This window comes from Coptis chinensis, chromosome 2, assembly GCF_015680905.1.
Source record: "Coptis chinensis isolate HL-2020 chromosome 2, ASM1568090v1, whole genome shotgun sequence".
Lineage (NCBI taxonomy): Eukaryota > Viridiplantae > Streptophyta > Magnoliopsida > Ranunculales > Ranunculaceae > Coptis > Coptis chinensis.
Window position 1 is genome coordinate 22,825,750 of NC_141457.1, and position 12,322 is coordinate 22,838,071.

The window sequence follows — 12,322 nt, forward strand, 5'->3', positions numbered from 1 at the left end:
GTGTCGCGCTTGTCACCCGCGTGCCCTCGTGCAAAACGAACCCACGAACCATTTCCCCGCGTCCGCGTAAGACACGTACGCACCTGCGAACCATTCCCCCGCGTCCGCGTACGACACGCGACTGCACCTCCGTTTTGTCAGATGAAGATTCTGTTGGCTACGAATCTTCATATGTAAGTCCACTTTAATTTACCATAGTCTCTTTAATTCAACTGTTAGTAGATAAAAAGTAGATAGATTTACAAGTTTTTAAGTTTCAAAAACCAAAAATTCAATTAAAAAATATTTTAAAAATTAAAAGTTTTTATTAATTAAAATGAATTAGTAATCCATCAGCAAGGTTAAATATTAGAATTAGTTTAGTAGCATGCTTAGGTTTTATTTTTTATTAATTGTTGTTTATGCATGATTAGATTAAGATAATATCATATAGATAAATCAAAATAAAAAAAAAAAAAAAAAAAAAAAATTAACTAGGTTAAATACAAAATAGTTTAAGCTTTGGAAGTTTAGTCTTTTGGTTTAAGTTTACTTACTAAGAGTTGGGGATTCAACTAACTTGGACCGGTTGGATGTGCTAGGCGAATAGTATAACATCACGCGCGCACATCTCAACCCAACTTGGGGGTTGAAGTTCCAATCTTTGACGAACACTTTCCAAACTTTTACGTATTTTGTTTAATTAATCATTAGTGAATAGTTAATTAAGTAAAACATAGTTAATATTTCATGTTTACCGCTTTCATAGTTTAAGCCCACGAAGGCAAATTTGTTTTAGGCCCACGAAGGCAACCAATTGTAATTTATTGGCTTTGCCAATATTTCAACCCGACTTATGGGTCTTAGTTAGATTAAATTTGTAACCATAAGGAAACGCTCGAATGGTGGGTTGACTAACAAGAAACCAAACACTTCGTCAACCCCACCACGTCGCCTTCACCCAAGGGTCATGTACGTACACCTTGGGCGGTAATTTCTAACCTTCCTTGCTACAAAGTGTAAGAGAATACTTGTGTGTTACTAAGCATGCTTGGATGATTGTGTGATTTATATTTCAGTCTCATTTTTACATTAACACTAAGGCTAAACCCGAGCCCTAAAAGTACAAAAAATGGGATTAAGCCCCACTTTAGAATGGACGTTGCGTGAAATGCTTGTTACATAGACCAAATTAAAAAGATAAAATCAACCACGCAGAGCCAATTTAGTCACGTCCATCAAGACAAACATCTAGCACGAACAAAGAGAGTAGTAAATTACCAGATTCCAGTGGACCAACCACCTTCCTCACTCCCCTCCCTCAGAAATACCGTGGGTGAGATTCTTAGTGGCACACCATCTGGTGAAGTAGTGATCTTCTCCCTCGATGCATGTAGTTCCCAAAACCTAGTTTTGCGCCCACTGTTAAATTCAAACAGGACATAGTATCTAATCTATAAACATTGCATGCAAACTTTTCAAAAACTTCAAGGGAACAAATGAATTTCTACAGATTGTGCATCATTCTTATTTGAGCATTCATGTCTTATTAGTATGTATCACAACTATCATGGAATTACAATGCAAACTCAAAACCTTGTTCTTGTTGTGGTAGTCCGTATCATTAAGCGTCTCAATGCACATCATATACCGAGTTCGAGCCTCATATGGAATATTCTTACGATTATGAACCTCAATTTTCAAATTTCCATACTATCCAATACACGCCAAAGTTTTCTAATTATTCAAACAATCCATGGAATTCCACCTTAAATAATCAACCATCATTCATATGTCCACCTGGTCAGTCATAATATGGGTTCTCTAATAGTCCATTACCATTCACATCACTATCCATATCTAATTCATACCCCACTCCACCATCTATCACAGACCAACTTTACCAAGCAATGGTTGAGCAAATAATTCAAATACAACAAATAGCAAAGACCTTTTGTTCTCTCCAATCTATTTTAATCAATACCACCTCTGAGACTAATGTTCTTCCCACCAGTTTAGAACCTAACAAAAAAAAGGAACAAGGTGTTGCTATAACAGAGCCAAATGTTAAAGCCCATCCTGATATTTATGACCAATTAAAACCCCATCACCATCCACCTGACTGTAGTGTGAATTCCAAATTCTATGATAATGATTATATGAATGAGAACACTTCAACAAAAGAAACTCTAGAACCTGTGTTGGAGAGTAACTCGATAAACTTGGATGATGACATTGAGGAAATTTATAAAGTTCTAGATAAAGAGGACAAAGAAAATGAAGTGCCTGGAGAAGAGGATATAAATTCTATAGTGGAAAGTCAATCTAATTTTAGTTTGGCCGTTAAAGACTTATCGATAGGACAAATTTGTGAGATCCTTAATATTGCCAATATGAACCACAAATTTATGGAAATGCCAAAGCTAGATGAAGAGTTTCCTGAGTCCTCGAGATCATATAAAGAACCACCACCTGACCATCATTCCCCCGAGTTAACACTTCTCGAAAACCAACCTCCATTCATCATAAATCCACCAATTTCTAAAGACTGCACCACTAAAACATTTCAAAGAAACCTCAAGCTCACACTTAAGCCAATTGCCTTTGAAATCCTTCATAATTTTCTAAACCTTCCTAGTAAAAAGACTTTGCCCAACATACAAACTCCCGAGACTATCATTCCAGTTGAAAAGAGCCCCGCATTAATTAAAGTGCCAAAAAAAGGGGAAATAGAATCTAAGGTGGATTATGAGTTCTTGAGAGCATACGATGATCCCTTTATTCAAGTGGTTGAAAAACCCAGTTTGCCATATGTCGCATCATCTAAGCCTCATGAAGAACAACTACTACCACACTCACAATTTTTTGGACAATTCAACTATGACGGATTATTGCATAAGTTCCATGATGGGTTGCATAAAATTTCTTTTATCATTCTACATCTTACACTCCAAATGCATTATTTCATTCTGTTTGGGGGTGTATACTTTTATATGTTTTTCTATAAAGATCCCCAACTGTTTAGATTATTAGTATATAGCTAATAACATATCATCCATCATATGCATATAGTCTTGGGGAATCTGACTTAAAACAACTCTACATATAGTCTTGACTATAAAATACACATCGTGTGTTCTCGATGCATTCCATGGGAGTGCATCCTTAAGGTAACCGGACCCTCCACTTGGAGTGTGTGGTTGTAAGTGTCGGAGCTTTGAGTCCACGTATACTTGCATATTCCTTGGTAGCACTTTTACTCGTGATTTGAGTAGTGTACCCCTATTGAGCAAGTATACACTTTTATTTTACACTCTTTTTGTTAAAAATAGCTTTCTTTTCCTGTCATTTACTTTAAATTTCCTGCTTTCTGTTATTTCCCAGTTTTCTGTCTTACATAAGTTCTTTTATTCAATCTCACCTTTGACGCTGAGTAGTCTTTCCTCTATAAAGAAGAGATGTGAAACAAAGAAGAGGGCGATGGGGATTGAGTGAAGGTGTCTTATGATTGTCTCTCATAGTTGTTTAGCATGTCTCGTCTTCTATAGGCATGCCAAACCATGGGATGGTTGGCAATTTGAGCCCTTTATTTTCAAAAACTTTTTCCTTCTATGGGCAATTTCTAGTTGTTTCAAGCTTCGTCTTTCTCTCTGGTTGAAATAGCTACAAAATAGGGCTAACTAGAGATTAGGAGAGGAGAGACTAGATTATCTAGCAATAGAGCTAGTCCTTTTCACTAGATTCGCTTTCTTTCAAAATAAGGAAGTGCACAATCTAGGGCAAGCCAAACCATGGGATGGTTCGCAATTAGAATCACTTAATTTCAAGCACCTTCTATTGGGAGGATCACTTTCGTCATAGTGATTTTTCTTAGTAGTTTTATAGTTTATATTTTTCTGTCATAGTAATTTAGGAACATAAAAACCAGAAAGCCAAAAACAAATGTTTATTTCTTTATTTAATAAAAATGTTTGTTTTTCTCCATTCTCATAATAGATGATTCTTGATGCAACAATAGTTATATGATTTTCTAAAACACGGGTAATGGATTCCACATATACCAACCCTTAGAAGTTCGCAATCTCCATTCTTCTAAGGGCGGTTAGAGGATTAGTTATGTGTTACTAAGGGTTGCCCATATCACCATGATATTCGTACAAGATATCTTAAGTCTTGTACAGTAAATCCCCCAACACACATAACTGAAGCCACAGTCTGACTGGATTGGGTTCAATAAAGAACCGACACAAAAGTTGCCTAAGATCACCTGTTATAGTTTGTTTTCAAACTTAGCTTAAAAATCACAGCTTTTGTACGAGTTATCTTTTTAATACCTCTACATAGTTTTTAAAAACTTGAGGATATAAAAATTAAAATCATACGTCCCAGAGTAACCAAAATGATACTGGATTAACGTATGATTTTATCTTCTTGCAAAAACCCTCTATCTTTTTAGAGATATCTTTTAAGAAAAACAAGAACCAAAAAAAAAAACTCGACGAGGCATCGATTTCTAGAATTAAACAAATGGTGCAACCCAAAGTGAAACCATGATTTGTTTAATTCTATCATGCATCTCTCTATTATTGTCTCGAGAATCTGACGTTAAAAGACTCACTTTGTACAAATTTTTCTAAAATTTCCCCCTTTTTTCTAAAACTCTACAAAATTTCCAGTTGCCCAAAATTTCAAAACTTCTTTTCTTCCCCTTCTACAAACCTTTCAAAATATCTAAAGATAGTTCTTCTCCACCGAGCAAGGCTCAATGGAGATGTGTACCCTCTGATTCATGATATCTGGAAGAGAATTCACACCATCACACCTGGTGCAGGAAAAAGTATTCACACGACGTGCAGTTAGAGAGAACTAGTGCTTGAGATGTCAAACACCAGACTGCCTTGGGCTTTAGCCAATAAGCGAAGGCTCAGTATTTACAGTCTACATGTGTCTCCAAAGCACAGAGCTCAGCTTCATAGAGTCATCAAACCATCTGGTTGGGATTGACTCGAGTCTTAGGGATCTGACAAAAAATGATCCACATTTTTACAGGTTTTCAAAAATATAATCCAAAAAAATTAATTAGTCTTTAATTTCAAGTTTGTATATTCTTTCCACCATCCATTTCCTTTGCCTTGTAACAATCTTTTTGATTCATTCCGTTATTTGTGTTCTTTGTTTTCAAGTTGGCATACTCTATTCTTTTTAGAGCTCATTCATGTATACAACTTATGTCATCTTCACACTTTAAGGCGTTCATCTATCATCTTGTGTGTCACACAACCTTGGATCAAAACATGTGATATACCGTTGGATAGGATATTTTGTGCTAATTATTTAGATAGTTCATTTGTTCGAATCAGACCGGTAATGAAGCGGGGATTTGCTTTTTACGAGTTACGAGATAGAACGAGACCTTTTTGGTATTTATGCAATTCATATGGGCTTGGACCAAAATTTTCAAAACCTAAAAACCCAACAACCGACGGTCGTATGCGGATTTAAATTCCACCCACGCGACCGCCCGACATATCGTCTCTCTCACTCAAAACCCTAGCTCATGAAAACATAACTGACACGTGGCCACGCCCATCCAACCCACGTAGAGCCTCTATCTTCACCAAATCCAAAATAGTTTCGACTGCCACTTTAAGACCTTCACCCCACCTCATACCCACTTTCAATTTAACCAAAAGACCCTCCCATGGCTGCCAATCACAAGATTGTACCAGAAATGGATTCTTCAAATCTATTTGATTCGGGGGTTTTTGATGTTTTCTTCAAAGGATAGATCCTTAGAAAAGGTTGGAGGCCACTCTTGCTAGAACCCACCGCCCATTACTCCCCTTCTCTTGTTCAAGCTTTCTATCGCGGCTTAGCTCGCGATAACGAAGGCTTGGTTACCGTATCGTTTAGGGGTCGCTCTCATGTGTTGAGTAGGTAGGCAGTTGGTTCGGTTTTGGGTATCGAAGCGCGACACGAGGTACCCGAGAGTCAGTAGTTCCTTGGTAGTGTTCAATTTGATGTATGCGACTGTGTTAGAAGGCGAGTACGTCAGTGGTTCCACCTATGCCAGGCATACTTCTTTGAAGAAGAATCAATTGGCAATAGCAACATGGATTGCACACAACCTTATGGGGATGACAAAACCTTCGGATATAAGTAAGTTGATCCTTCACATTCTTTGGATTTTATAGACCCGGAATAATGGGTTATGTATTTCTTCTTTCTTGTGGGACCAGCTTTCCCAGTTTAAATGGAGTACTGCTCCCCTTCCTACCCTTGTAACTAAGCTCATGCTTAGTTGGGGAGCAGCAGTTCCGAGTGACTTTGTGGTAGTAAAGTCTGCGGCTTTCACTCCTGTCTACCTTCATTGCATTCAGCACGACTGGTCCCCAGAGGCTATACAAGAGATCGAGCACGGTCTCGATGATGACGAAGCTCCACCTCAACCTCCTATCGACTACTTTGCTCCAGGAGCTCTTTCTCAGTTCATGCGTCCCTTGGATGCTTTGCGATTCATGCATGAGGGTCAGCATCAGCTACATCAGCAGTTGAATATAATTCAACAAGAATAGCACACCTTTCAGGACAACACTCCCCAGATGCTTCAGGAGATGCGAGATGAGTTGTTCCGCAGGCTTCTACGCCTGAGAGAGCCCGATGAGAGGGGAGAGACAGGAGTAGCTCGAGTTCATCTTGACGTCGTTAAATTAGTTACCCCACGCGGATTCTGACTAGGCAGCTCCCTAGTGTCCGCATAGATAGATATATTTATTGTCGTTGTAGTACATGTCTTTACTTTATGCACTTCAAGTTTTTTTAGTATTATCTGTTATGTATGTTTGTATTCTGTGGAATGTATGAGGATTTGTGGTATATGAGCAGAAGGACATACAAATACATCATGCCCAAATTTTCTTATTTTCTACACTATGCATGTTTTTACAAATAAATTCAAAAAAACCAAAAATTTCATGTTAGAATAATTACATTTTTTTACCTTTTAGATAAACCTTGTATTTCTCGTTCTATATCTATCAACCCACACTCCAAACTTGTTTGGGGTGGTATATTTTCATAACGAAGAACATAATACAGGTCACTGCCATTTTTGCTCATGTTCCTATGGTAATCTCTTTCCATTTCTTCATACTTTGAAGACAAAGCATATTTCTGTTTGGGGGTAATATAGTAACATTTTACAAAAACTAGGCATTTATTATATAGCATTTCTTATATTAGATAGAATTTCTATATTTCTTTCTTTCTTTAAATATTTCAAAAATACCAAAAATATTTTTTTTGTTTAGTACTAAAAGTCTTGTTTTCTTTTTCTATGATGAATAAAAGGTTTAAAAGTCTCATTATAGCAATAGAGTAAAGATTCGTTCTTCGAACTCAGACTAATATGCATACAATAGTTTCTGCACCTGTTCATGAATGACATGCATCAGCATTTGATTGTATATTCCGAGACCAAGGTTAAAACAGTTAAGTTCCATATCCTGTGAGAATCTAGCCAAAAGCCTCATCTGAATGATTATTAAGTGATGACACAAGGATGTCAGGATAGAAAGATAACACGTCTACTTTCTTGATCACCACGCCATATCCTTAGAGAGAATTTAAGCCCTTTTTGGATCGATATAGCCAAATAAACGTTAAAAACCTAAAAAGATAATTTTTCCTCTAGTTACCCCCCTTGAGCCTTCACCAAATTCTAAAAGACTTTTTTCTTCGCCATCAATCCCTGAACCGTTACTACACACAATAAAAAACTTATCTAGCTGACGAGTTGAGAATTGGATGAAATGTAAAAAGAAAAAGAGAAGGCCTTGTACAAAAACAGAATAGTTAGCAACTTCAAAAGAAAGAAAAAAAAAAGTTTCAAAAGATCGAAATCTCCCAAAAGTTCAAAATCAAAAGGAGTCGATTACAAAAGAAACAAAAGCAAAGTAAGAACTCCCAAAAATCATAATCCTATGGAGTCACAAAGCCAAAGGGCTAAAAAATAATGAATCACAAATTTGGAAGCAAAAGAACAAAATGAGATTCTTCTCTAGTTACAAATATCTTGAAGACCTAATTTCTAAACTTATCAGAGTTTGTTTTCCCTTCCTTTTATTTCTAAACCACTACCTTAGCCCCGTAATTCCTAATAAAATACATCTAGCTCAACTAGGAATAGGACGGTGTGATAGTAAGTGGATATTGTGATCAATTGACCCCGGTTTCCTTGGACGTCATTCGAGTATGTGAAGAATATAAGTGCCCTCTGAACTTGAGAAAATGAAATTTGAGTGAATCTATCAGAGAGTTGTGATTGCAACACACCCCTGTGAGAACCCACCTTAAGGACGCTCTCCAAATGTTTCAAAAACAACTCTGCTTTTGCATTTCACTGCTCATATTTTGCACATTTATCTTTAGATGATTAAACTACTGTATATATATATTATTCTGAGTTCAAAGGAGCCTTTCTTTATTCCCCCGCTATTGAGATGTATAAACCTCTGAGAATAAATTAGGAAACGAGACCCTTTATACTCAATAGAGAAAGTTTGTGAGTACCTTCTCTGGAAAACTCTCACGAGGCTTAAGCTCATCCACTGGGGAAGTCCTAGTGGTTTAAGGCCTTGTTGCATATGGTCAATCCAATCGTACTCTGGGAAACGAGACTAGTATAATAAATCACACATTTGTGATCTTAGTTTTTTTTTTCTCTCATCTTTTGCTTGAGGACAAGCAAAATATTGTTTAGGGATAGTTGATCAGTCCCTAAATGTGTGTTTTATTACCTTTACAATGCTTCAAATATGCCCTCCTTATGCTTAATGAATAGACAACTTATAGCTTTTGCTACCGTTTGCAGGATACAGGCATTTTAGGACGCATATTCCTAATACGTGCATTTTAGCACAGAAAGGATGGCTATTTACGCTGCTTGGGAAGATTCCAGCTTTGGAGCAACAGAGTCGAAAAGTCAAAGTTAAAAGTCAAGTCAACTATCAAAGTCAAAGACTCAAGGACTCAATACTAAAAGCTACTGACCTAGGGACTTAAAGCCAAATTCAAGACTTTTATTGTATGGGCTTAGGTCAAAATCCCATGAGATTGTTTCTAGAAGGAAGGGTATAACTGTAAATGGTGTCCTATATAAACCAAAGTTGTAGATAAATAACTTTACCCTAGAGCTAATCTTTGGTCATTAGGAGTAGATTAAATGTTTTTAATTTAAATTGTTATTTACTTATTTTCCATTTTCATGTTGTTCAAGCTTTTGTATTTTCAATACAAATTCTTAGTCTTTTCAATACAAGTCTTTAGTGTTTTCAATACAAGTTTTTATCCTCTATATACAAGTTCTCTACTTATTTCATATTGCTTGATTCCTACAAACATAAGTATACTCATTTGACAAGTTCAAATGAGTATAACTTTGTGGGAGCATAATCACCAAAAACCAATTTCATCCATGTTTCTCTATTTGATGTGTTAATATTTCAACAAGTTAAGATAAAAACTAGTGTTTCCACCATTAGAACTTAAGAACAAGAGGAAATATTAGAAAATAGTAGATAGAGTTGTTTCAATCCATCAAAACTATTTCTCCCACCATAAGAATTTAAGATGAACAACACAACCCTTCTCACCACTATCAAATTATCTTCTTCAGACTTCATCCCTTTGAGTTCCATGGACCCCTCCTTGACCTTAATCCTCCAATTGCTACTAAAACAAACATATATGTGCATGTTTCTTAAGGTGGTATAAAAACAAAAACTTCTCGACAGTTGTAAGACAGAACACTCCATGCTTTTTACAATTATTGTCTGCCATCCAATACTTCTTCTTTATCCCCAAAAGTTTCAAGTTTTTATGTACATTAAGATCATCTTTGGTTTTTTTCGTATCCAACATCAAAGCAATAAGAATTTCACATACGTTCTTCTCAGTATGCATCACATCAATGTTATGAGGAACGGGGAGTTCTTCCCAATATGGAAGAAGTTTAGAAAATATTGATTGCTTCAGAAAACTAGAATCATTGTCCACATCTTCCCCATCCACATCTTCCTCATCATCAGAGTCACCACCTCCCTGTTTCCTTTTGTTGCACTTTCCCCATTTCACTTTGAGATTCTAAGTTAACTCTTTAACCTTCTCCCCAGACAAACGCAGGGGTTGTGACCTGAGCTTGTCTATTTGGAAGTAGATTATCTCACATCAAGTCTATTTGGATCTAATTGCGGCAAAAATCGTCTATGACCAAGGTAAACATTTTTTCTCCCATGAACATGTCTCACAGTAGATGTATTTAGATCACAAGGGGGACAAGCATATCTCCTCTTAGTCCTACATCCAGAGATGTTCCCAAAAGCTGGGAAGTCGTGAATTGTCCATAAGAAAATTGCACGCATATTAAACACATCACCCCTATTAGCATCTTTGACTAGCACTCCTTTATCCCACAAAGATTGTAATTCATGGACCAACAGCTGTAAATAAATATCTATATCATTCCCAGGTTGTCGTCGTCCTTCAATGAGCAGTGCTAGCATAGTGAATTGCGGTTCATACATAGCCAGGGAGAGAGGTTCTATGTGACACACATCACTAGCCAAGAACTATACGATGTGTTTTGCATTCCAAAGGGATTGAACCCATCAGTGGCAAGGCCCAATCGAACATTACGTGGCTCGGAAGAAAAGCTTGGGTATATCCTATCAATGTGTTTCAAATATGATGAGTCAACTGGGTGACTCAACTCACCATACCCCAATCTATTTATGGAATACCAACACATAGCTTTGGCTACCCAACCGACACCGTACGTTCTCTTCAACCTATCCCCAATTAGAAAGTACAGCAACTGCTTCGCAGGTAGGCTTACATGTTTTTTTTCTTTCCTCAATTGTTGCAATTTTATATCTCAACACCTTACAAATAGGACATTCTTGTAACAATTCATTTGTCTTTTCCCCAATATAAAATACAATCATTTGGGCATGCATCGATCTTCTCATAAGTTAGCCCCAACTCCTTAACTAATTTTTCAGAACGATACTTGTCTGTCGGAACTTTATTATCCCCCAGTAATGCTGCCTTAAGTAGTTGAAGCAACTTGGTAAAACTTATGTCAGACCACCCACGTGTAACTTTAATTCTAAACAGCCTTATGACAAACCTTAAGATAGTGAAATTCTTGCAACCAAGGTATAAAGCACTCATGGCCTCTTCAAAGTTCTTATATGACAATATCAATTCAGCATCATCAATGCCCGGTGTCTCTTCATTATCAACTCCGAGACTTCCAAGAAATGAATCTAACTCTTCACCACCAAATTCTTGAACCACGGTAGTAAATGCATCATTTATATTCATCTCATGCAGATTAGAGTTCCCATAGGACTCCACATTTGGATCATGTCTTTCTTCACCATGAAATATCTAGTTTAAATATGTTGGGTCGAATCGGTTTTTATAGATGTGATACCTCACGAGTTAGTAGGTTTTTGCTTTCCCTCCATTTTTACACACACGACAAAGACACAACATTAAGAGCTTGTTACGGTAGTTTTTTACCACAAAGTCCATAAAATATTTTACCCCATTTATAAAGCGGGTGTCATGGCAGTCTAAATTGACCCAACTACTTCTATCAGTTGGAGAAAAACCCTCCATGACGTATATACAAATAAACAAGAATCACACAAGTCCAAACTATATACAAAATAAAGGGCTAACGAGTATTAAGCCCCTAGATAAGCCAATTATATGATCACCCCAATACACAAAAAAAAAAGCCAAATTGGGTTGACCGTGTTTTTTTATGTGTATTTTTGGAGGGGGAGGGGATCCATTCATGAATACACCTATTCCCAAGCCCTCATCTCAAACAAAAATGTCTAACCAAATTAACAAAATCCCTAAACATGAATTATTTTTACTGGACTAGCGAGAATCACATAAATTGTATTTAAAACCTAAGAAATTTGTAATGAAAAAGAAAAATATTTGTAACAAATAAAGCAAAAGAGACAGTAACAAAACAAATATCAATGTAAATCCATTTTTTAAAGAAATAAATATGTGTGCAATATGCTCCAACTAAGAAAACTAAAACTTGGCCATCCAGGGAGGTCACATTGATTAGAAAAAATTATATATTAAGAGAGCATATCCAAATGAGTTATATTGAAAATTAACATAGTTGTTTTATTCACTCATACAACCAATAACAAAATACATTTAATAGTATAGCTACCTCCGTAGTACGTAGAACGCTACAAGAGAACCTTATAAGCACCAAGGCGTCACCTTCTTGAGCTAAAAAAAATGT